Consider the following 27843-nt stretch of genomic DNA (forward strand, 5'->3'; position numbering starts at 1 on the left):
TAAAGGGGTAGAATAAGAGTCTCATAGAAGAAGAGTGAGGAGAATAATAAAGAAAAACATAAATACAAAGAAAGAGATGGATTAAATGGGAAGAAATGTAGGGAAGATGAAGTAGAAAATAAATTGAAACGAAAAAGGATAAGAATGAAAAAAATAAAAGAGAAGAAATAACCTAATAGTCAAGTTAGGTGACAAGGTAAAACTACCATGTTTTTTTGGAAATTTTTGAGAGGTTTAATTCCAAGCTAAGACTAAGACCAATAGGGCTATAGTGCCTTTTATGGTAATTTTTCTTTCATAGATGATACAATTGAGGCTATAAATGAAAATTTCTCAATATTTTGAGGTTTACTGAAAGGTTAGTTGAGCTAGTTTAATGAATAAATCCCCTTATGTCCATGCTTTAATTAATTTGTGATCACATGTTTTATTTACTTCTCATTTGAGAATTTTCCTCTATGAGTTTCAAAGTCTATTGTGTTATTTCTTGTATTATTTGTTAGTATAATATATAATATGCAAGGGACTCCTTTGCATTAGTTTGAAGTTGATGATCAAGTTATGGTGCATCAAAAGGAGATTACACATATGGCATGTGGGATGAAAATATGAAACAATATACTATGATGTGATTTACTACTTTGTTTAACCATTTTACTTAGGATGGAAGGAAGTAATCCACTTTAATTTAACATCCATTAAACCTCACAATGATTTCGCAAAGTAGTTGAGAAATCTATCACTACAATTATAAATCATCAATAATATTAAACCAAAGTCTATCAACATTTAGCCAAAGTGAATAATTCCATGCCAAATTAAGAAGAAATATGGAGAGAATTCAAATGTAGCCAATTTTAATTAAGAAGTCAATATTTTTTTCAATGTATCAAATCTATATGAAAATGAATAATTAGACAAAAAGGATGTAATAGAGGAAGAAATATCCAAATCTCCAAGAAGGATAATTATATTGAGAAAGTGTTAGATAAGAAGAAATCTATGATCCAAAGGGAAACATAAAATAAATACTTATTAAAATGGAAAGATAAATCCACATTTGATTTTTGAAGATGAGTATTAAGGCTCCATAAAAGAAGGTGAGGGTAGACGAACATAACTATGGAGGAGTTACATGACAATCCATAGATTTTAATTCACGAAGAGAATTTGATATAATATTATTATGCATAAAATCTAAAGGATTTGCATAGTTAGGATGAAAATGAGAGGATGTATAGACATGTAAAACAATTAAAGTATATGGAAAAGTAGTAATGTAGGAATGTGTGTAGATGGATAAGTGGTACAAGTGAAGCACTACATAATATCTAGATAGGATACGTCGAGAGGATTCATAAGAAATGAAGATAAAGAACACATAATCAAAGGTGGAATGAGATATAAAGGATCATGCATAGGGAAAATTACTAGTAAGATGCACATGGATTCACAAAAGACCATTGGATTGATTAATATGTGAAAGACAAGGAAGAAAAACTATTAGGACATAAACCTTTAAGAAGGAATTTGTTGTAGTCATGTTGCATACATGTTGCTTGCACATCAGTGGAAAATACATCTATAAATGTGGAAAACATGAAGGAAAATTACTTGAAGGAGAATGAATTTTATCACAATACTCGTTGTTGTATAGTCATATAGGATGAAGGGCATTGAGTAAAGAACAAGATATAAGGAGGATGAAAATTATTTATTTGACTCTGAATATTGAAGGTTAAGCTATAGAGTCCAATATTTGATAGACCTATAGAGGCTGAAGAGACAAAACTTGGTACTAAGACATGAAGTCCATATATATTTATAAACAATCTTGTAATTAATAATCTTTGTCTATGAATGTTTTGGTTGAATATTTTCTACATTCCATGATATTCATAAGTACATATAAAGGAAAAGGACTTGAAGGAGAATGAATTTAATGCCAATACTAGCGGTTGTATACTGATATAGGATGAAGCGATTGAGTAAATACAAAGATAAAAGGAAGAGGAAAATGAATCATGTGACTTTGAAGCTTGAAGGTTAAGCTATAGAGTGCAAAATTTGATAGGCGAGTAGAGGCAAAAGACTGAGAACTTGGTACTAAGGCATGAAGTACATATATATTTGTAAATTATATTGCAACTAATAATATTTGGCAATAAATGTTATGGTTGAATATTTTCTACATTCCATGATATTCATTAGCCTTAATTAGTATATTTTCATACATAATACTTAGTGTTTATATAAATCTCAGAATTGGTACCATGAGAGTTTACAAAAAGTGGTAATCCTGCATCCATTATGACAACTTCTAATTCTAAGAAGATCATGGGAATTAATTTAAATAGAAATTTTATGAGAATTTTGGATCACAAGTAGGGGTTGTGGCCATTTGATGGTAGTCATGGATAGCTTCAACAAAAGGGTTGAGACAATACCTTATGAAAAATATTTTAGTGTAGTAAGTCGAGTATATTCTCTTTAATAAAGTATAGGTAGATTTTGATTTACCATTATTGATGATGTCTTATAATAATAATAAATTAATGTGATAACTAATAAATAATAATAGAAATAATATCTTATATAAAAAAAATTAATATAATAAATTAAGTATATTCTATTTAATAAAATAAAAATCCATTTACCATTATATAATAGTAACAATAAATTGATATAAAAATGGATAAATGTTAACTTAAAGAAGAATATTATCTAAAAACAAAGAGAAAATGGTTAGATAAAGCAATATACTAGAAATTCCACCAAATGTTGCCAAGGAAACGACGTAAGGCAGTGGCATAGGAAAGAGTAGTATTAACAGTGAATGTGTGACCTACACACATCTAGAGAAAAATTCTTGTATGCGGTTAACGCTCAAAACCAATTCAACAATTTGAAAACATACAAAAGATTATGAACTATGTTTCTTTGTTGTATAAGTGAAATACAAAATAAAAGGGAAAACTACAAAAACTCAGTTAATTGAAACCAGAATGCGCACCATGTCATAATACAGTTGGAATCCAGTTCAACAATTTGAAAGCATACAAAAGATTAAGAACTATGTCTCTTTGTTGTATAAGTGAAATACAAAACAAAAGGGAAAAATACGAAAAATCAGTTAATTGAAACTGGAATGCACACCATGTCATCATACAGTTGAAATCCGAGTGTTTTGCAGGATTTCATTTTCTACTTACAAAAAAGGAGCAAACAATCTAAAAAACGTGTTGAAGACCATACATGTTATTTCAACAAACATGAAGTAATCAAAACTGCCACACCTACTCGAATAGAGATATTCTTCATATGAATCGGATAATTAATTGTGTCCAGGAGAAATGAGGGCATATGGAGTCATAGTGTCAATATGAGGGCATTGTTTGCTACTTTTTAACATTTGAGCTACAGATGTTGATAATGGTCATTCACATATATGTTACACATTATAATAGAGTTAGACATTATAATAGAGTTGTGACACGTGAAGCCCAGTAGTACAGGTTATTGACAATATTTCTAGGTGATAGTATGATCATAAGGTGCATGCCATCATCACCCGCAGTACAACTTTTTTCTTTTGTTCTGATATCTATACAGAGGCATCTAAACTGAGGTAATATCATGGATTGAATTCATGTATGAATGTTTTGGATTAGTTGGAGAGGACACAATATTTTCATTTTGTTTCAGATTTTCTTCCCAACCCAATTGCCTGGGACTCAATTTTTGGAAACTGGCATCTTCTATGGTCTCAGTCTGCCAAAAAGGTACATTTCTATTTTGTAATGCTCTCAATCTTTTCTTGCCAACGTTCTGCATATTCCAATCTAAATTCTTTTCAAAACTCTCATTTGATGTCAAATAGCTCTCCATTGAATAATCTGTGATCTGAGATTATTAATTAAGGCTATGCATAACCTGTACCATATGTTGTTGCTGCATATATACCAATTCATGTATTCTCTAAAATATACAGAGTTGACACCACATCAAAATTTCATTCTCATTCCTCATTGAATATAAGCATTCTACTCCATACTTTAAAAATGATACAAATTATCCAATCCACTGGGTTATGATAGCCTATGCTTAGCCTATAGTGTATGAAAAACATAAACACAAAGCTTCACTGGAGAAACAAAATAAGCTCCCTGAATTTCATATCTAGGCAGTGGTATTATAAATACATATGCTAAATAAGCTCTTAGTGGCCCGTCTAAATATTTTAGCAGTTCAGCTTCTAGATAATATATCAAGAACCATAAAATCACACTCTTGATTCTGATTCATGAACCTAGGATTCAGTGAGTGATGAAGGTTTTTGTCAAATATGGAAGGTATAAATTTCTTAAATGACTTGCTAACATTCATTGTCATATGATCCATCCAAAACCATTCAAATCAAACTCCCTACAATTGGATTCTATACTAGTGTCATCATTAGCATTCAAGTCTAATTATTTGGTGATCTTGGAAAGCTTGTTATTTCTAACTGAAGGAATTTCAACTTCATCCCTATGAAGCCCTACCTATTCACCCTTGCAACAAAATTCATGCAAAGAGAAGCTCCTAGGAACTTCTTGTTTAATTACTTGTTGTCCTACACATGATCCATTTATTTCCATCTATTTTTCCCTTGCATCAGACATGCCATAGCCATTTTCTTTTGTTTGTACCCTAAAAATTGTGGTCCTCTCCCGTAAATTTCCTTTGGTTGGAATTGAATTCTTGTCTGAATATTTTGGATTAGTTGGAGAAGACACAATTTTTCATCTTGTTTTAGATTTTCTTCCCAACCCAATTGTGTGGCACTCAATTCTCGGAAAATGACATATTATCTGGTCTCAATCTGCCAAAAAGGTACATTTCTATTATTTAATGTTCTCAATATTTTCTTTCCAGCATTCTGCATATTCCGATCTAGATTCTTTTCAGAACTCTCATTTGATGTCAAACAGCTCTCCATTGAATAATCTGTGACCTGAGATTGTTGATTAAGACTATGCATATCATGTACCATATGTTGTTGTTGCTTGTATAATGATGGAATTTCAAGTAAACAAGAAAAAACATTGTTGAGTCATTCAGTGGACATTTTTGAAGCCAATTCTGAGATTTCTGCATAGGCAGCTTCCAATCCAACAGAACCTAAGTTGTGGCCATCAAGAGTTTCCCTAGCCTTTTCCAACACAGACTTCAAGTACTTACCCTAAGTTTCAATTAAGAGCTGTAAATGTTGTTGTACCTATTTCAACCATGTTAGCTTAAGAAAAAGAGAGCCAATATTGAACTCCTTTCCTGTTCTTTCTCTTTTCACCCAAAATTAATAGAGCTAGCTAGACATAATCAATGGAAACACAGCTTAATCTCAGCTCTCATATCAAGTTCAAAAATTGTTCCTTTTCATTTTAACATAAAATTAACACTAGAACAGAAGGTGATTACATGAAGTAACTATCTTAAATAAAATTCACAATGCCTGGTAATTTATATCTCTATTCACCCTTAATGACCCTAAAAGGAGAGAATGCGCTATGCCTACCTGCTTTGACGTTTTCGGACCCAGGACTTTATAAGACCTTACTTTCACATGCCTTATGTGAGTAACATGTGCCTTTCCATACCTTGTGTAATGAAGCCTTGGCCTGGTCCAATGCCTTTTCTTTGGCAAAGAAAGGACTTTGCCCAGTACATAACTCTGTAGATTGAATATTTCACATACATGAAGTATTTTGCCTACCATAATGTCCAATTACTTCCTGATGTTGCCTTAAATAAAAAAAGGGAACCTCCACTTACGATCAAAAGAAGAAAGAAGAAATACTTCTTGTGTTGGAAGTTCCATATGACTTAGAGGTGGAGCAGATGGACGTCAAGAGTACATCGTTGGATATTAACACATGGACTGTATTCTGGAACAGTTCCAAGAATAAGAATGGTGCTAAAGTTCATGCCTTTCTTTTGATCCTAAGTATCAAATACTCCTACGCTACTAGAAACAAGAATTGCAAAATGGGTATGACATGAGAAACAAAAATTCTCAGGGTTTGTACAAGTAACTTTTTTGGTTTTTTAATATTTTTTAAATTATTAATGTGAAAATAATAATTCCAAATAAAGTAACCAATTTCATGGTCTTTGCTACTTGACATGGTATACATTATCAGAGTGATTATAGTGCATAAATTGGAATATAGAAGAATAATTCCATGTCCAATTCCCAATCTATGGAAATTTGATGTACTGAATCAGATTAAATATGAGGCACAGAAAAAAGTAATGCATCATATGTTTCAAGTAGCCAAACAAAAGGAAAATTAAAGGAAGACATTTCCTAGAAGAGAAAATGAGTGGAATCCTTACTTGGATCAAAAAATGTGCCCAGACCAATGCCTTTGAAATCACAATTACAACAGTTTTTGTCGTGAATCTAATAGTAACTATTCATTTCCTTTGAAGCATTGGCATGGATGGTATTTGGATTATAGCAAGGTCCACCCTGACGAATTGAAGCACAATCGGTACCACCCAACCCACAAGAAAAATCCAAAGACTCTTGAAGAACAGATGGATCAGAACTTTGTTTGGTAATGCAATAAACAACATTGCCAAGGCCTCCCCTTGAACCTTTTGGTGGTCTAAAGAAATCGGGCTAGGCGGTGGGCTTGTAGGAGGCGAATATGGTGGAGGAGGAGATGCACGCTAACCAAAACTCAAATCTACATCATATCCATCTAGGTTTAGCATCCCAACGTTCCTCTTAGTCGTTGGCCCTAGCTTATGGTTCTCATTAAAAATTGCAAAAATAATAAAGTTCTCTATGACACTATTGGGATTCATTGGAATTCTTGCATTGGAAGTAACATGTTTTAAGAGTTTAGTGTTATAGTTTCTAGCATTCTCAGGATTCACACCTATATCATCTATGTCTCCTTTGGAAGGCCAACCGGTCTCAAAGACAGTTAAATGGATAGTGTCATTGTGACCCAAAGAAGCCATAACAGAGTAAATGGAATCAATTTGAGCATCTAATATATTGTTATAGGTGAGACCTTTTGGATCTGAAACTCTTGGAGACCGCCCAAACAACACATAGTCCGATGAAACTTCTTTGGGATTGTCTCTGTATGAAAAATAAGGGTATTGATTCACCATGAATGAAGCACCTATATCATCTAAGAATTTGAGGAGAGGCTTCATAATTTGTACCAAACCAGTAGCAACTATGGATGCCTGAGGAAAAGAACCTAAAAGATAGGCATACTATGTGGAGTAGATACCTTAATCTTGTCGTCCAAGCCCAAAGAAACCAAACCGGAATGAATGTTCTGTATTGCAGGAACTACAATAGATTCTATTGACACATCACTATTTGTAAGGACCTCATTCCCTACGGTGATCAGAATTATTAAGGTTAAAGGGTAGTAAGGAGCAATCCTTTGAGACAACCAAGCTTGGCCTACAGTTGGGCTTTCACTTATCCTCTGGACTATCTCATTCTCAAGACCCGCAACAATTGTAGTGCCCTTGTTGGAAAATGCTTAAAAATTAACACTAGAATAGAAGGTGATTACATGAAGTAACTATTTGAAAAAAAAATCACAATTTCTGGTAATTCATATCTCTATTCACTCTTAAAGGCCCTAAAAGGAGAGAATGCATTATGCCTACCTGCTTGGATCTTTCCAGACCCAGGACCTTATAAGACCTTACTTTCACGTGCCTTATGTGAGTAACGTGTGCCTTGCCATACCTTGTGTAATGAAGCCTTGGCCTAGTCCAATGCCTCTGCTTTGGCAAAAAAAGGACTTTGCCCAGTACATAACTCCATAGATTGATTACTTCACATACGTGAAGTATTTACCTACCATAATGTCTAATTACTTCCTAATGTTTCCTTAAATAAATAAATAAAGGAACCTTCACTTATGATAAAAAGAAGAAAGAAGAAATACTTCTTGCATTGGCAGTTTCATATGACTTAGAGGTGGAGTAGATGGACGTCAAGACTACATTGGTGGAACTTAACACATGGACTATATTCTTGAACAATTTCAAGAAGAAGAATGGTGCTAGAGTTCGTGTCTTTCTTTTGATCCTAAGTATCAAATATTCCTACGTTACCAGAAATAAGAATTGCAAAATGGTATGACATGAGAAAAAAAAATTATTAGGGTTTGTAGAAGTAACTTTTTTGGTTTTTAGTATTTTTTAAAATTATTAATGTGAAAATAATAATTCTAGAGAAAGTAACCAATTTCATGCTCTTTTCAACTTGACATGGTATACATTACCAGAGGGATTATAGTGCATAACCTAGAATATGGAAGAATAATTTCATGTCCAATACCCAATCTATGGAAATTTGATGTATTGAATCAGATTAAATATGAAGCACAGAAACAAATAATGCAAATCTACATCATATCCATCCATGTTTAGCAGCCCAAAGTTCCTCTCAGTGGTTGGCCCTGGCTTATGGTTCTCATTAAAAATTGAAAAAATAATAAAGTTCTCTATGACTCTATTAAGCCTCATTGGAGTTCCTGCATCGGAAGTAAAATTTTTGATGACTCTGGTGTTATATTTTCTAGCATTCTCAGGATTCACTCTTAGATCATTAATGTCTCCTTTAGGCCAACTGGTCTCAAAGAAAGTTACATGGATAGTGTCATTGTGACCCAAAGAATCCATAACAGAGTAAATGGAATCAATTTGAGCATCTAACATATTGTTATAGGTGAACCCTTTTGGATCTGAAACCCATGGAGACTGCCCAAACATCACATAGTCCAATGAAACTTCTTTGGGGATGTCTCTGTATGCAAAATAAGGATATTCATTTACTATGATTGGAGCAGCTGTATCATCAAATAATTTGAGGAGAGGCTTCATAATTCATACCAAACTATTAGAAATTGTGGAGGATGAAGGAAAATAACTTGAAATGATAGGAATACTATGTGGAGTAGATACCTTAATCTTGTTGTACAATCCTAAAGAAACCAAACAAAAATGTATGTTTTGTATTGAAGGCACTACAGCAGAGTCTAATGACCCATCACTATTTGTATGGACCTCATTCCCTACAGTGATCTGAATTATTAAGGTTGAAGGGTAGTAAGGAGCAATCCATTGAGCCACCCAAGCTTGGCCTACAGTTGGGCTTTCACTTATGCTCTAAACTTTCTCATTCTCAAGAACCACAACAACTGCAATGCCTTTGTTGGAAAATGCTTGGAATATACAGAGATCTAAGTTGTAGATCCTGACTGAGCCACTTGTAACAGGTTGAATCATCCATTGTAGGAGGCTGATTTTTGAAGTCGTATTCCTCATTTGATGGTCATCTTACATAACATTTATTTCATCTCCTGAAGGTTATATTAGTTAGAAGCCAAACATCAAAGAGTCGAGTTCCTAAGGATAGATAAATTATTTAGAAAACCCCTATCAAGTTTGTGATTGATCTAAGGAGGGTTGAGTCATTCTCAGCTAAATTCAGATTGAGGCTGAGTTATTCCATAGGGTTACACCCATATTCTAGATCATTGTGTACAACTTGATATTTGGGATTGAATATCAGAAAATTTTGTGGCTTATTGGAAGGTCGAAATATTTGGATTGGAAGTTGAATTTGTCATCACTTACAAAACTATTTTGAAGGAAAATTTATCTGTTGAAGGACCGAATTCATCAAAGTTGGTAGTCATATTTCTTAAGGGGCTAAGTTTCCATTCTTGGAGATCAAATCCCTAGTTTGAGTTTTTTTTATTTGTACTTGGGGAACCACCAATAACAAACATCATACACATAATTCTATATTTACGCTTTTACATTTTTAGTCTCATAACTAATTGTGACGAGTGACCCACTCATTACAACGAATTGTTTGTGTTTGAAAGACAATATCAATGTGTTTGCAATGAATGTCAACTATTCTTGATTAATTGGGATAGAATAGGATATGATAAAAATGGCAAGATCTTATATAGTTGTGTCATATCTCTCTCCTTCACATTTTTCAAGCTTCGGACCAACAATGTAAACTAATTTTAAACCACTCATAAACCATGACAAACAACAAAATAATATAGAAACCCATGTATCATTAACATATCATCATCAAAGGCATCAATTGAACATATACAACTGCACATTTTTCATCCATATAGTAACTAATAAACCATTCATGTCATGCATATAATCATTTATCACATAGATCTCATTCAGGTAGCTCAAGTCAACCAATGCATGGTGAGCAAGACAAGCTCACTCACATGCTGAAATGTATCCATACACATAACTAGGTTGTCTAATGAAGTCATAATTTCTGTCAATATGTTCTTTACAAACCATCATAATGCTCATAGGGCTAGAAGGCAACCATTAATATGAATACTTTGCAAAACTGAAGTTGTTAGTAATAGAGTTTAGGCTTCTGTGATCCATATCAAGTTAGAGAAATATTTCGGCGCATATCACATAGAATTTCATTTTTCGACGCATTTCGAACCAACTAGTGTGGTTCATCGTCAGGACAACTTGTCCTGACGATGAACCACACTAGTTGGTTCGAAACGCTTCGACAAATGAAATTCTATGTGATATGCGCCGAAATCTTTCTCTAACTTGAAGTTGTTAGTATTAACCAAAACTCTGGCATTGCCTTAGATCAACTACAGGTACCATGTTAATGTTGAAATTTTGCTCTAGAATTTTATGCAGATAGGTTTTGTAATTAAGAGAATTTGCCCTCAAGTTCTAGGGTTACTGACAACCATTAAAAAACATCCTCCATTTCTTCAGGAATTGTAGAATGAAAAACTCGAACAGATTTTTCTCCACGTTTGTAAATGACAACATCATCCATTTATCATGACGTATAGAAATAGGTATCATTTGTGCATGCTTTATAACCTCCTAAGGCTCTTGCAATTTGTTCTGTAAGTTCTTGGCATAAGGAAGTTTCCCACTTAAACCAACAACTACACTAATATTAACTGGATATGGTGATGAGCCCCAGAAATGGGTAACTATATGGGCTCATTCTGCCTATTATTTTCATTTAATCCACCATTCTCAATAGTTTTGTGCATGTTTTTGAATATATTTATGTCAATAGAGTGAATGGGGATGGTCACTTTGCCATGAAGTCTAATGAGTGTTTACTGTAGATTTTTTGGACAATTTTGGACAAGGACCAGGAATTTATGAGCAAAATTACAGCCAAACTCAAGGAAACAGGGATGAGGACTTATAGGAGGGGTATCTCCTTCATTAATGACCCCTTCCTCAAATTCTTCATCAACAGCTTGGAGTACAAAGGCCCACATTGATGATTCCAAGGGGCAGCCGAGCAAGTCAAGTAGGGCTGTTGTTATCTTCAGTTCTAGGTAGCCAAGTTCCTTAAGTTTAGGAGGACTTTTGGGAGTCCCCACTTGTATAAATAAGAAGGCTTCAATCCTCAGTAGGTTAGCCATTTCATAGTAGATTTTCGCACTTTTGTGCAACATTGTACTCAACTCATTTTCTAGCTCTTTTTGAAGACAATTTTGTGATGTAACTGCTATTTTTTGATAAATGAAGATGAACCAAGTTTTGAACCAGCACTGATCTTCTCTAGAGGGCTGAAGCTCTTGGGTTAGGGCCCAAACCAAGTTTCCCAGCACCTCCTTTGTGTATTTATATGCTTTTTCTTTCATTCATGAAATAATTTCTGTTGTTTAGGTTCACTATGCTTCATTAGATTAGGTTGCTTTTGATGGTTAGAATAGTTGATTTTGCTTCAAGTTGTTTGAGTAAGTTGCTGCAGTGACAGAAAAATCTAAAAAGGCTACCAACAGGTCTTGATCTCCTCTCTCCCTCCTTGGGACCATGATTTGAGATCAAGGCACTACTGTTGCCACCAAAAACACCGTTTTTGCTTTTCCAATGCAATTGCTAGTGTGATATTTCGAGTTGGAGAAGCTGATATTAGTTTGGATTCACATGCTTAGATCATTTCATGTTCATTTACCTTGGTTTTATCGCATAATCTTCTGTTCATAACATTCTATTCAACATTTCTCTGGTTTTAGGTCAGAATTTAGGTTAAAATAGACAAAACTCTATTTTTCGGTTCTTGCTTTGGTCAGTTTTGAGAAGTAAGTGTGCAACTCTCTTGAAAAACATTCCAGATTATCATTCCTCTGTAACACGGCCTGTACCAGTTCATCTCTCAAGATTTCCCCACTCATTCGCCACACTTCGCCAATCTGCCCTAATTTCTGCATTTCCCCACAAAGTTGCTTTCTTGCCCTTTGAACAAATCCAACCATCTCCTTCGTTTCTGATCTTCATTGACAAAGTTCTAGACCCCTCAACACCTTCATCCAGCCTTCATTTTCCTTATCTCATCATTTTTCCACCTTCAAACCTCCAAAAACCACTTTCGGCCTCCTCCTGTAGAACCTCCTATAGATCCCCTGCAGCCTCCTGTAGAATTTCCTGTGAGTGATTTTTCGAAGTCTGATCGCAATGGAAGTCTTCAGAAGGGTACTAGGGGCTTCTTAGGACCCCTCCACACCTTCCTCACCTTCTGCAAAAGCCAACTCCATCTTCCTTTGCCACCAAACCTCTGCACAGCCACAACCAGTCAAAACACAAGCATAATAATTCCACATAAAAATGCTCAAAAGTACAAAAAGATGATTTCTTCTCATTTCTCTTCAGAAGTAGCTTGAATAAATGAAATTTACCTTTTCAGTAGTCAATGCCACTCGTTTCATCAGTTTTGATCTCGTTTCCTACAACAGTAGGGTTAATGGGTAGACTAGGGTTTGCTAGGGTTTGCATTTCATTTCAGTTTTCATTCTCTTTCTGCAAGTAGAATAGCCTCTTTTGAATTAGCTTTCTTTCATCACAGTTAAAATCTTCTTCTGAGAATTCATAGAAGTTGGCTTAAGCTCCTAGCGAACTTGCGCCAGCTGATCAAGTGACAGCCTGTAGTAAGAGCTAGTACTTGTGCATACAACACCGCCACTTCCAAGTTTGTTACGAACTACCGGGTTGATAAAAGTAAAGTAGGGAGCCCCAGGAGTTGCAGCATTATTGCTGCAACACTGGAGCTCACCATCTTTTTGGCGCCGTTGCCGAGGAAGTGTCAAAGTATTTTGTGATTACTGCTTTTCTTCTATTTTCTACTGCAACATTCTGCTAAGTAGTTTATTTCAGCAAGAGTAGAGTAGTTGTTTCATTTCAATTCTGCAATTTCAATTCTGCAAAAGTAGATTAGAAATTTCCTGCTTTCATTTCAATTCTGTAATTTCATTTCAGCAAGCATAGATTAGACATTTCCTGCTTTTATTTCAAATTCTGCAATTTCCATTTCAGCAAGCGTAAATTAGTCATTTCCTGCTTTCATTTCAATTATGCAATTTCCATTTCAGCAAGCGTAAATTAGTCATTTCCTGCTTTCATTTCAATTCTGTAATTTCCATTCCAGCAAAGTAGATTAGTCATTTCCTTGCTTTCATTTCAATTCTGCAATTTCATTTCAGCTAGTTGCAATTTATTGTTCAATCAATTTCAGTTTTGTAGGTACAAGCAAAAAAAACAAAAAAATCACCCAAAAAGAGATTTCCTTTCATGCCTCGTAGGAACAGAGACAATTCAGGAAAATTCCTACCCAACACCCCCACCACATCACTAAGTCACCCTTCTCTCTTCTTTGGTGACAGTGATCCAGAAGAACCTATAGGTGAACCTCTAGAGATATACAAAGATCCTATAACAGAAGAAGAGCAAGAAACCATTCCTCCTGAGACCATGGCTAAAAACAGAAACGTTAGAGGAAATGGGGAAAGAATAGAAGGTGCCTTTCCTATCCGAGAGACCAATGGGGACACAAAAATGAAAAACATAAGTCCCTCAGCCTTACCTCACTTCCATGGATTGACTATCGAAGACCCTGATACCTTCTTGTTTGAGTTTGTTGTTCTCTGTCGAACCTATGACTATGCAGAAGATGAGAATAAGTTGAAACTGTTTCCCTCTACCCTCAAGGATGCAGCATTACGTTGGTTCATGGGGTTACCTGGAAACAGTATCACAACTTGGGCTCAGATGCAGCAAGCCTTCAACAACAAATACCGGGACTACTGTAGATCAAAGGATACCAAAGAAGAAATCTTCCGAATGACCATGGGAAGTGATGAATCTTTAGAAGACTATGAAGAGAGGTTTCAAATCAGTTATAAAAGGGCTAGGTGTACACTTGACCCCGAATCTCTGAAGTTGGTTCTGCTCAGAGGAGTCCCTGAAGACCTTCTAGATACCCTCCATTTGCTAGCTGGGGGAGACATCTACCAACTGCCTTATGATGACATAAAGACTGTGTTTAGAAACCATTCTAGGGTAGCCAGAAAGAGAGGTAGGGGAAGTCAACCTTTAACCAGTACACCCTTATCCAATTCATCCCTTAAAAACGAACTTGAGAATCGGCTGGAAGATTTCAGGAGCGAGATGAGGCAGACTCTTGCCATGCAAATGGATACCTTACGGATCCAAAGGAAGCAAGAGGAATCCGAGAGGGCTTTGGCCATTTTTTGTCCCAGGTGCACTAGAAAGCATCCTAGGAACGAATGTCCATTGCATTCCATAGAAGTGTGTTTTGTCTATGAAGAAGACCATCCTACGAATCAGTGCCCTTCCTTACTTGGATTTAAAGCTGCATATCAAGGGGCTAAAGGAGCCACTGAACCACTCTATTTCATGAACCAAAGGAGGCCACATGGACCCAGACCTTACCAGCAAGGAATGCAAGGGACATCCCAGACTTATTACAACCCCAATCAAGCCACTTCCATACCTTCTTGGGATCCCCCTGCTCATCCTTCCTGGTCCACACCCCCTCCTTGGTCGTATCCATCTCAACATCATACTCAACCAGTTGCTCATTTGTTTCACTCTTATGCTCAACCACAACCTCAGTGGAATGCACCTCATCAGGGGTGGAGACCCCAGTACAACTCTCCTCTCGCTCTTTTGCCTCCACCACCTGCTCAACCACAACCATTACCTCCTGCTCCTCCCAGACAACACCAAATACCTGCTCAACCGAACCTAAACCCCAATAACAGACAGGCCTAATAGGTATATATTGGAGAAACAACATGCCCAACCTATGTTGTGGAGATTCAGGAGATTAACCTACGATCTGGGAAGGTTCTCCCAGATAGCCAACCTCCTCCTAAGGAGGATGAGGAAGAAAAACAGGAAAGTGAACCAAAAACCATTCCACCCTTTCCTGAGAGGCTAACTGGAACCACACAACCGACCCCAAAAGAAACTGAACTTCTGGGAGAATTGAAACAGTTATGTGTAAAGATACCACTTCTCCAAGCCATAAAAGATGTACCAATCTACAACAAGTTGATCAAGGAGAAGTGCTTCAGGCACCCAGGCAGGCGCAAGAGAGATGCCCCAACTATCAATGTCATAGGACAACTGTCCGACCTGATGTTGGGTCAGGTGATCTGTCCGAAATATCTGGAGCCTGGGAGTCCTATAGTCAATGTCCACATCAATGGCACCATAATCCCCCATACCTTGATTGATCTAGGGGCTACCATTAATGTGATGACTAGGGACACTATGCTCAAACTCAACCTTCAGGGTTCCCTGAGGAAGACCACAACAGTACTGCAGTTAGTAGACCGCTCCACCGTGACCCCTAAGGGGATTGTGGAAGATGTAATGGTCTCTATTGACTCCTAGGAGTACCCTACTAACTTCCTGGTTCTTCAGCCAAAGGAAAAGCTCACTGGGTATCCTCTCATCCTAGGAAGACCTTGGTTGGCTACTATAGATGCCTACATTAGTTGTCGAGCTGGGAGCATGACAATCAAGAATGGGAATATGTCCAAACAGCTAGTCCTATATCCTCCTGCCCAACCTCTATTAGAACATGATTTACCTCTCTGGTTGGAGGAGGAAGATGAGGATGAAGTCTATTCTGCACCATTGTGCACAGTAGAAGCTACCACGGTGGGTCCACAAACCGAGGATGATCTCATTGAAGACTTGATTTAGAATCCACCCCCCAGTGTGTTGCCATTAGAAGAGTTGGTGGAAGAAACCCAAACCAATGCTTTAGTTGATCTTTGTGTGGCTGATCCGACCCCTCTTTGAGTTAAGAATGTGGAATTCGACCCAGAAAGAACCTTGAAGATCAACTCATCCCTGTCCACCTCTCAAGAGAAAGAACTGTGTAGCTTATTGGAAAACCACTTGGATGCTTTTGCTTGGAGCTCTAAGGAGATGAAGGGAGTCCACCCTTTAGTTTGTACTCATCACATTTACATTAAAGAAGACTATAAACTAGTGAGGCAGCCTCAAAGGAGGATGAATCCAGCCCTTAAGGACATTATCAAAGAAGAACTGCAAAAGTTGCTGGATGTAGGATTCATCTACCCCATCTCTGATAGCGAATGGGTTTCTCCTTTAGTGCTAGTGCCAAAGAAAAATGGGAAGTGGAGAATCTGTGTAGATTGTCAGGAACTAAACAAGGCCACCAAGAAGGACCATTTCCCTTTGCCTTTCATAGATCAAATGTTAGATGGCCTGGCAGGGAAGAAGTTCTTTTCCTTCCTAGATGGGTTTAGCGGGTACAACCAGATCCAAATCAACCCGGAAGACCAAGATAAGACCACTTTCACTTGTCCTTGGGGTACTTTTGCCTATCGGGTCCTTCCTTTTGAGTTGTGCAATGCTCCTGCCACTTTCCAGAGAGCAGTACTGAGCATATTTGCTGAACTGGTCCATGATTTAGTGGAAATCTATATGGATGACTTTACCCCTTATGGTTCTAACTTCCAAGAAGCTTTGACTAACCTGGGAAATGTTTTAGCCAAGTGTATTGAAATGAACCTATCCCTCAGCCCTGAAAAATGCGAATTCTTGATGACTGAAGGGACCATGCTAGGTCATACAATTTCTCAACAAGGATTACAGGTGGATCCCAATAAGATTGCTATCATCCAAAGGGTCCCACCTCCTCAAAAGGTAAGAGATGTTCAGAGTTTTCTAGGCTTAGCAGGATATTATAGAAGATTCATTAAGGATTTTAGTAAGCTCACCTCTCCATTGTTTGGTCTTTTGGGAAAAGACACTGAGTTCATATGGACTGACAACTGTCAAGAGGCTCTGGATGCCTTGAAAGGTAAACTAGTAACTGCCCCAATTTTGAGAGGTCCAAACTGGGCCCTACCTTTCCACATTCACACAGATGCCTCAAACAAAGCGATAGGAGCAGCATTAGGGCAAGTTGAAGAGAACCTGCCTTATGCCATATACTTTGTCAGTAAAAACCTGTCCAAGGCAGAATTAAACTACACTGTAATCGAAAAGGAGCTCCTAGCTGTAGTCCATTCCCTAAATAAGTTCAGACACTACATCACTGGCTATCAAACATTCGTACACACTGATCATGCTGCAATTAGGTATTTGATGAATAAACTGGATGTAAATTCTCGTATCATTAGATGGTTACTTTTATTGCAGCAATTTGATTTGACCATTGTTGATAAGTCGGGTAAGGAAAATGTTGTTGCTGATTTTCTGTCTAGACTAGATCTGCCTGTAGGTGAAGAATGAATGGTGGATGATCAAATGTCAAATGAACAGCTATTTTCTATTTCAGTACTCTCTCCATGGTTTGCTGATATAACAAACTATTTGGTTTCAGCACAGTTTCCGCCACACCTATCCTCAAAAGAGAAGAGCAAGATCGTGAGGAAAAGTGCCCCATTCACCTGGATTGGGGGCAATCTTTTTAAACTTGGCCCAGATCAGATTTTGAGGCGATGTGTCAGGGAGGAGGAAGTTTTTGACATCCTCCTAACCTGTCATGATGGGCCCTATGGGGGGCACTTTGCAGCAAAGAGGACTGCCTTCAAAATTCTGCAAGTAGGTTACTATTGGCCCACTCTTCATCAAGATGTCAGGAGATATATCAGCCAATGTGACCGATGTCAAAGGATGGGGAAACCTACTCCAAGGGATGAGATGCCCCTGCAACCTCAAGTGACTTTCGAGCCATTTGAGAAGTGGGGCATGGACTTTGTGGGTCCTATCAACCCTCCTTCAAAACAAAAATCTTACATCATTCTGTGTGCTGATTATCTGACAAAATGGGCAGAAACAAAGGTGATCAAGGTAGCAACAGAGGAAAAAGTAGCTGAGTTTTTGAGGGAAAATATCTTCTACAAGTTTGGTTATCCAAGATAAATAGTCACAGATCAAGGGAGTTAGTTTACCTCGAATCTGATCGAAGACCTGCTCACACATCACAAGATTAAGCACAGAACTTCCACCCCTTATCATCCACAAGCAAATGGATAGGTGGAAGTCACTAACAGAGCTTTGGAAGGGATTTTGACTAAAGTCATGAGCAGCAGCAGAAAAGATTGGGCAAATCGATTGGTTGAGGCCACCTGGGCCTATAACACCACTTGGAAAACCACCACAGGGTTCACACCCTAAGAGCTGGTCTATGGGAAGAAGGCTTTGCTGTCAATAGAATTTGAATATAACACCATAAGGATGGCAGCTCAGCTGGACCTAGATCTCAGCCATGCACAAAAGGAAAGACTACTTTAGCTAAATGGATTGGATGAACAGAGATTACAGGCCCTTCTCCACTCAGAGGTAGTCCAACTTCAAAGAAAAATATGGCATGACAGACACCTCAAAGAAAAACAATTCCAGCAAGGAGATTGGGCGTTGCTGTATGATTCAAGATATAAAGATTTCAAGGGCAAACTGAGGACAAGATGGCTGGGACCATACACAGTAGAAAAATGCAATGATAATGGTTCAGTCCTGATCCGGACCATCGATGAAGAAGCCATCCCCATGCTCATCAATGGGCATAGGTTGAAGATCTACAGGAAGCCCCTTTCCAAGTAGAAATTCATTGACAATCTGAAGAAAACGGTGTTGGTAGTGGAGTAGGTCTCTACCTCCACTCCACCCACACCCTGGGAAAAAAAAAAAAAGGAAGTAAAAAGATCCCTGGGTGAAAACCTCTTGGAGGCGCCCAAGGTAGGAAATGAGGGTGAAAACCTCTTGGAGGTGCCCCAGCTGTCTCAAAAAAAAAAAGGGAAAGAGAACGGAAAAAAAATAACTTTTTTGAATATATTTGCAGATTGCAGGTGGGTCACACAAGGAAAAGGACGTGACCAGGCTGCATACACCCTTCACAGTCCATTCCTCCATCGCCATCATCTTTTCCCAGGCCTTGCTCTCACTAGTCCTGAAGATTTCCCATCCTACAGGAAACTCTGTGCATTCTATAAGAAGCTCTGTGCATTCTACAGGAGGCTCCTGTAGAAATCACAGAGAGATTAAAATCGAAGTTTGGAAGAGAATCCGAGGGCTAGAAAATTGTTCAGAAGGCCTGTGGACCTCCCTGCCACCATTCATCCTCCTACTTCTCCATTCCACTGCGCACCCACATTCCCACTCGTTTTTCATTCCCTGCACAGACAAATACAGAAATTCTAAAGAATAAAGTAGCAGCGTTCTTTACTTATTCTTACCTGCTACCCTCCAGTTGTTATTCCTTTAGAACCTTTTTCAACTGTCTTTTTAGCCCCTGCTCAAGCTTCAGCCTGAAATTTCAGAAGGAGAAGCAGCTATAGGAAATCCTGCAGGATTCCTGTAGTAACTGATCCCTTTGAAAAACAAACTCTAGAGACAGGGTCAGCACAGCCAAAAGGTATGCAGCATGCAAAGAGTAGAGCCTGATCGAAACATCATTATCATAACCAAGTCTGAGCATGCAGAGCACCAGCAGCGGCAACAATGAGAAAATGAAGTGTCAAGGTCCAGCATGCAGAAGCTCAGCAGCGACTAGCAGGTAAGTGGCTAAACCTATTCCTCGATTGCATGAATATTATTTAGGAATTGTACGAACTATGGGAATGGTCACGATTAAATGGAATCGGTGGCCAGCTAACTGGCCACCCTTGTTCAGTTCAAACCACCCTCATGGAATTCAAATGAGCCTCGTGCAATTCAAACCGTAGTTCAGATACGCAGTCAGCACGTGTGGCCCATCAACTCGGAGAGAAAAACTCAGAACCGGTAGTGGTGGTGGCGTATAACAGGAAGAGTGGAGGTGATGGTGGTTAGGCGACATGAAAAACCATAATGACACTAGCATAGGACCAATGGTCCGGATGGGGATAACGTACCCATCCGGCCACCTCACCTCGTCACCGCAGATTACGCCATCAGTTTAAGTACAGTGTAGTCTAAGCCTCCACCACCTTTTGTTTCATTTGCATCAACGAAGCTCTCGACTGCAGTACTCACCTACCACCTTCAGAACAACGAACCAGTCGTTTTCTGCCAGTTTTTCAAAACCCCCTGCTTATCGGGTTTCTACAGGACCAAAAAACACATTCTACAGGAGCAGGAACACAGGATGTTTTCTACAGGAAGGCCAGAGAGCAGCTCTGCAGAAGAAAATTTGGAATTTTTGTCAAAATTCAAGCTTGAATTGAGGTAGGCTCAGGAACCCACTCTGCATGTGATATATCTATACAAGATGGTGGGTTAAAAGTAGAGCATTGGGTTGAAGAAAGAAAGGAAAGGGAAGCTCAAAAGTCTGCCTGTGTTTTTCTGAATTCTACACAGTCACTCCATTTTCTTCTCTGCAATTCAAAATCTGTCTATTTCTTCCTCATATTCTTCTATAACAACAAAAGGGGATGCAACCATAGAAATCAAGCCTGAAAAAAATGAATTTGCCAAAGTCTGTCTACTCTAAAAAAACACTGCGTTATATATTCTTTTTTCTGTCAAAGGCTTGATTTTTTTCCCCCAAAGCCGAGAAGCAAATTCAGGATAAAAATAGTTTGAAGAAAGGAAAAATTGCAAGTTAATGTTGTGAAAAAAGAAGAACACAGGAAATTCCATCTCTAGTTTCAGAAGAAAAAGAAAAAGAAAAACTCAACTATCCCTCTGTTTCCAGTTTTGAAAGTTGTTGCCTTCTTCCTCACCTAAGCATTTTCAGAAACCACTAACACCATGCCAGGAGGTTTTATGAGAAAAGAGCCTTTGAACTCCAACAAATTGCATGAGCACCCCGAAGTGGTGGTCCTCTTCACCAGGGCAAACTGGATGTCCTTCTTTGAAAGAATTCATGGTTATGACAAGAGGTGACTGAAGAATTTCTACTGTCCTTAAGACCCCATTCCAAAACACATGCTACAGTTAGCTTCAGGGGTTTGACCCTAGAACTTACACTAGATTTTATTAGCAGAATCACAGGTCTTCCACTTGGGCTCCCCTGGAGCAAAGAAGAAAAACCATTGGGACAGGTTGCTAAAAAGACATTTTTTCAGCCTGATGAGAATCCTGTAGAGGATAAGAACGGGGTTAGAAGGACAAGCTTACCTCCTCCATGGAGTGAGGTTAGCTACCAAATCATGAAATATATCACTTGTGAAGGAAGATTCAGTATAGTTTATGGTTATCACTTCAGGTTATTGCATGAATTGAGATATGGGATGGACCTACCTGCAGCTAGAAAACTCAGTCTCCCATATTTCCTCCTCCAATCTTTGATAGAATGTGGCACCAAGTTAAATGCAGGGGTCCCAGACCAGCTGGCCCACCATGGGCTCATCAAATTGTTGGTAGAATATGCCCTACACACATACACCATCCCTATAGCATGGGAAATTTTCAGGAACATGTCCAGAGAAGATGACATCAAAACTCTTACTGATGATCTTAGCCCATCTAGCAGTGAAGAGGAGGAGCAGACAGAGAAACTTGAGAAGAAAATTCATGAGGAGGAACAAGATATTCAAGCAGAAGGATAAATAGAGGATAAACAAAAAGAAGAGGAGAAACTTGACAAAACCACAGTTGACCCTAAGGAAGAAAAGAAAACAGCATCAAAAGCAGAAAAGAGGAAGAGGACAAAAGCTGAGAATAAGAAGCCCAAGAAAGCTCAGAAAAAGACTGCCACAAGAAGGGCAGAGACTCAGCAAGAAAAGGAGAAAACACCACCAAAGATAGTAGAGACAAAAGTAGAAATAGCAGACACAGGAAAAACTACAGAGGATGAAGAAGAAGAACAACAAAAAGAAGTGTCCCCTGAGACACTGGCAAGGGAAGCAGCAGTTGTGCTTGCTGCATTGAGCACTCCAGCTAAGAAAAAGGGAAAAAGAAAAAGACAGACATCAATGTATTTCAAAGCCAGAGGGAGCACCAGGATTAAGGTGGGCAAGCCCCAGACACCATCAAAAGAACCCATTACCATTGAGGATACACCTACTGTGAAAAAGGAGGAATCTCCCTCCAAAATCTCCATCACCTATGAGAGAGGGAGTCCGAAGACCTCCACTTGGAAGGAAATGATCAAATTGATGGACTCCAAAGCAGTCCTACAGGAGGCACAAACCTCTCTACAGGAGACACTGGCCAAGCTTAAAGAAACTGAAAAATTGGAAAAGAAGGCAGAAGAACAGTCCCGAGAGGAGGGTAAGGCAAAAGAGATACCTGAGCTTGACCCTCAACCTAACTTAGGCTCCTACTACAACCTTTTGGAAGGTGGGAAGATCATCCCACAAAAGTTTGATGTGCCCCTGTTCTTTGAATTGGAAAAAGAAAGGGTCAGAAGCCATAGATGGATGCAAATTGCAAAATCCAAAGGAGTAGAAGACATTGGGCATATGGAAAACAAGTTGAGAGAGATGGGTAGAGAATTGAGCATGGTCAAACACAGAGAAAGCATCAAAAAAGCCCAACTACAGGAAGAAAATGAACTGTTAAAAAAGCAGTTACAGGAACTAGAACCTCAAGGAGGAGACAAGTTGCCAATCTTGGAAGGGCAGCAACAACAAGAAGGGCCCCTAGCAGATAATGAAACGCTGATGAAACAACAGCAAGAAAAAGAATCTCAGGCAACGACTGAAGTGCTGATTTTGAAAAAGCAATTGCAGGAAAAGGAAGCCCAGAGCCTTGCAGTGCAGACAGCCAGCTAGATCCTATGCACTGTATCTCAAAGACCAGTGGCTCCAATTCCAGATTAAAACATTGGCCCAGAGGGGCACAATCCCATTCCAAAATTATGGTCAGTTTATGCATTTATGTGATAGTAGTTCAGCCGAGGATAAAGCCAAGTTAGCAGAATTTTACCTACACAACATGACACTTCCTGACATGAATTTATGGGATCCAAATGCTACATTAGGAGACCTACAGCTCATGGCTATGGCTTCTTGGTTGAACCATGAAGAAAAGAGGGCAGTGGAAATTCAGAAAATCATGGCAAAGGAGCTAAGTGAGCCCCTGATGATAAGGGCAGAACCATTGGATCTCATCTATGCCCACCAACACCTTGCAGCCAATCCTCAAGTTGCCCCTGATTATGTTGACAGGCAAGCACAGGCTATTGCTCACTTTGAAGATATGAAGAGATTGTTTGGTGATGACTGCCTTCATGCCTGCATGAGAAGGTGGAATACATTATCACATAGCCTGAAGATCAGGGAGTATCACTCCCCAATCAGAATGAGGGAAGCCATGAGGAGAGTGCCCCTATATAAACAATCAATGCAAAACTTGAAAGCCAACTAGATTGGTCTTAAGTTCAGTCCTCCACTACTGTTAGGACTGTTGGAAGGAGTTAAGGAGGAGGAAGAACAGGAACAATGGGAGGAAGTGGACAGGAAAGCAGGTTTCCATGACAGAGAAGAAGACATCACATCAGAGGCTTGGGATGTCAGGGAAGCTGTTAAAGCTATTAAAGATGAAGAACTGGATTAGTTGCTCAGAGGATGAGCAACCCATTCAGCAGGGGGGTGATGATGAGCCCTAGAAATGGGTAACTATATGGGCTCATTCTGCCTATTATTTTCATTTAATCCACCATTCTCAATAGTTTTGTGCATGTTTTTGAATATATTTATGTCAATAGAGTGAATGGGGATGGTCACTTTGCCATGTAGTCTAATGAGTGTTTATTGCAGATTTTTTGGACAATTTTGGACAAGGACCAGGAATTTATGAGCAAAATGACAGCCAAACTCGAGGAAACAGGGATGAGGACTTATAGGAGGGGTGTCTCCTTCATTAATGACCCCTTCCTCGAATTCTTCATCAACAGCTCGGAGTACAAAGGCCCACATTGATGATTCCAAGGGGCAGCCGAGCAAGTCAAGTAGGGCTGTTGTTATCTTCAGTTCTAGGCAGTCGAGTTCCTTAAGTTTAGGAGGACTGTTGGGAGTCCCCACTTGTATAAATAAGAAGGCTTCAAGCCTAAGTAGGTTAGCCATTTCATAGTAGATTTTCGCACTTTTGTGCAGCATTGTACTCAGCTCATTTTCGAGCTCTTTTTGAAGACAGTTTTGTGATGTAACTCTTTTTTTTTTTATAAATGAAGATGAACCAAGTTTTGAACCAACACTGATCTTCTCTAGAGGGCTGAAGCTCTTTGGTTAGGGCCCAACCCAAGTTTCCCAACACCTCCTTTGTGTATTTATATGCTTTTGCTTTCATTCATGAAATAATTTCTGTTGTTTAGGTTCATTCTGCTTCATTAGATTAGGTTGCTTTTGATGGTTAGAATAGTTGATTTTGCTTCAAGTTGTTTGAGTAAGTTGCTGCAGTGACAGAAAAATCCAAAAAGGCTACCAGCATGTCTTGATCTCCTCTCTCCCTCCTTGGGACCATGATTTGAGATCAAGGCACTACTGTTGCCACCAAAAACACTGTTTTTACTTTTCCAATGCAATTGCTAGTGTGATATTTCAAGTTGAAGAAGCTGATATTAGTTTGGATTCACATGCTTAGATCATTTCATGTTCATTTACCTTGGTTTTCTCACATAATCTTCTGTTCATAATGTTCTGTTCAACATTTCTCTGGTTTTAGGTCAGAATTTAGGTTAAAATAGACAAAACTCTGTTTTTCGGTTCTTGCTTTGGTCAGTTTTGAGAAGTAAGTGTGCAGCTCTCTTGAAAAACATTCCATCTTATCATTTCTCTGTAACACGGCCTGTACCATTTCATCTCTCAATATTTCCCCACTCATTCACCACACTTCGCCAATCTGCCCTAATTTCTGCATTTCCCCACAAAGTTTCTTTCTTGCCCTTTGAACAAATCCAACCATCTCCTTCGTTTCTGATATTCATTGACAAAGTTCTAGACCCCTCAACACCTTCATACAACCTTTATTTTCCTTCTCTCATCATTTTTCCACCTTCAAACCTCCAAAAACCACTTTCGGCCTCCTCCTGTAGATCCTCCTGTAGAACCTCCTGTAGATCCCCTATAGCCTCTTGTAGAATTTCTTGTGAGTGATTTTTCGAAGTCTGATCACAATGGAAGTCTTCAGAAGGGTACTAGGGGCTTCTTAGGACCCCTACACACCTTCCTCACCTTCTGCAAAAGCCAACTCCATCTTCCTTTGCCACCAAACCTCTGCACAACCACAACCAGTCAAAACGCAAGCATAATAATTTCACATAAAAATGCTCAAAAGTACAAAAAGATGATTTCTTCTCATTTCTCTTTAGAAGTAGCTTTAATAAATGAAATTTACCTTTTCAGTAGTCAATGGTACTCATTTCATCAGTTTTGATCTCGTTTCCTGCAACAGTAGGGTTAGTGGGTAGACTAGGGTTTGCTAGGGTTTGCGTTTCATTTCAGTTTTCATTCTCTTTCTGCAAGTGGAATAGCCCCTTTCGAATTAGCTTTCTTTCATCACAGTTAAAAGCTTCTTCTAAGAATTCATAGAAGTTGGCTTAAGCTCCTAGCGAACTTGCGCCAACTGATCAAGTGACAGCCTGCAGTAAGAGCTAGTACTTGTGCATACAGCACCGTTGCTTCCAAGTTTTTTACGAACTACCGGGTTGATAAAAGTAAAGTAGGGAGCCCCAGGAGTTGCAACATTATTGCTGCAATACTGGAGCTCACCATATGGATCACGATTAGAGTACACAACGAGTTTTTGAATACAAGAAAATTGTTGCACCACAGTTAGCAATAAAGACAACACCCTTCCACCATCGATGCATAACATAGCAGAGTCTAACAACCCATCACTATTTGTAAGGACCTCATTCCCTATGATGATCAAAATTATTAAGTTTTAACGGTAGTAAGGAGTAATCCTTTGAGCCACCCAAGCTTGCCCTGCAATAGGGATTTCACTTATCCTCTAAAATTTCTCATTCTCAAGACCCACAACCACTGCAATGACTTTGTTGGAAAATGCTTGCAATATAGAGGGATCTGAGTTGTAGATCTTGACTGGGCCACTTGTAACAGGGCGAATCATCCATTTCAGGAGGCTGATTTCTAAAGTGGTACTCCTCATCTGGTGGTCGTCTTACTTAATATTGATTTCATATCCTCAAGGTTATATTATTTAGAAGCCAAACATCAGAGACTCGAGTTCCTGAGGATAGATAAATTATTTGGAAAACCATTGTTGAGTTTTTGATTGATCTAAGGAGGGATGAATCATTCTCTACTAAATTCAGATTGAGGCTGAGTTATTCGAGAGAGTTACACCCATATTCTAGATCACTGTGTACAACCTAATATTTGGGATTGAATAGCAGAAATTCTTGTGGCTTATTGGAAGGTCGAAATATTTGGATTGGAAGATGAATTTTTCATCACTTCCAAAACTATTTTGAGGGAAAATTTATGTGTTGAAGGACCAAATTCATCAAAGATGGTAGCCATTTTCTGAAGGGACCGAGTTTGCATTCTTGGAGATCAAATCCTTGGTTTGAGTTATTTGTCTTTGTACTTGGGCAACCACCAATAACAAACATCATACACATAGTTCTTTTTTTACCCTTTTACATTTTTAGTCTTAGAACTAATTGTGACGAGTGACCCACTCATTACAACAAATTGTTTGTGTTTGAAAGGAAATATCAATGTGTTCGGAATGAATGTCCACTATTCCTGACTGACTGGGATAGAACAGGATATGAAAAAAATGACAAGATCTTATATAGTTGTGTCATAGCTCTCTCCTTCACATTTTTCAAGCTTTGGACCAACAATTCAAACTGACTTTAAAGTGCTCATAAACCATGACAAACAACAAAATAATATAGCAACCCATGTATCATTAACATATCATCATCAAGGGCATCCCTTAAACATGTAAAACTGCACATTTTTCATCCATACAGTAACCAATCCAACATTCATGTCATGCATATAATCCTTCACCACATAGATCTCATTCAGGGAGCTCAAATCAACCAATGCATGGTGAGTAAGACAATCTCACTCACATGCTGAAATGTATCCATGCACATAACTAGGTTGTCTAATCAAGTCATAAGTTCTACCAATATGTGCTTTACAAACCATCATAATGCTCATAGGGCTATAGGACAACCATTAATATGAATATTTTGCAAAACTCAAGTTGTTAGTATTAACCAAAAATCTTGCATTGCCTCAGATCAACTACAGGTACCATGTCAATGTTGGAATTTTGCTCCAGAATTTTATGCAGATAGGTTTTGTAATTAAGAGCATGTTCCCTCAAGTTTGACGCCCACAATCCTGAACTTCAGTGCTACACAATTGAACAAAGCAAATGCAACAAACCTCAGATTCACTAACCTGCATATTGGCACAAACAAAGACATCCAATCAGTTGCAATGATAGTCGCTTGACATTTGAAGAAAACAGATAACCGATACAACTTCTTAGTCTAATATGTGTCTTAATTCTACCCAGTTCCAACCAATCAGTAGAGATTTGAGATTAGAAGCAAGAACGCACTGT

General features: G+C 38.4%; 1 pseudogene; it reads right to left on the reverse strand.

Annotated features, from left to right (window-relative positions):
• Positions 1–4388: 4388 nt before the first annotated feature.
• The window catches only part of LOC149264717 (uncharacterized), a 29352-nt pseudogene continuing 5897 nt past the window's right edge, over positions 4389–27843 (reverse strand).

Source organism: Pinus tabuliformis, chromosome 6 (assembly GCF_031772625.1).
Source record: "Pinus tabuliformis cultivar Carrire ecotype Pingquan chromosome 6, CPIR1, whole genome shotgun sequence".
Taxonomy (NCBI): Eukaryota; Viridiplantae; Streptophyta; class Pinopsida; order Pinales; family Pinaceae; genus Pinus; species Pinus tabuliformis.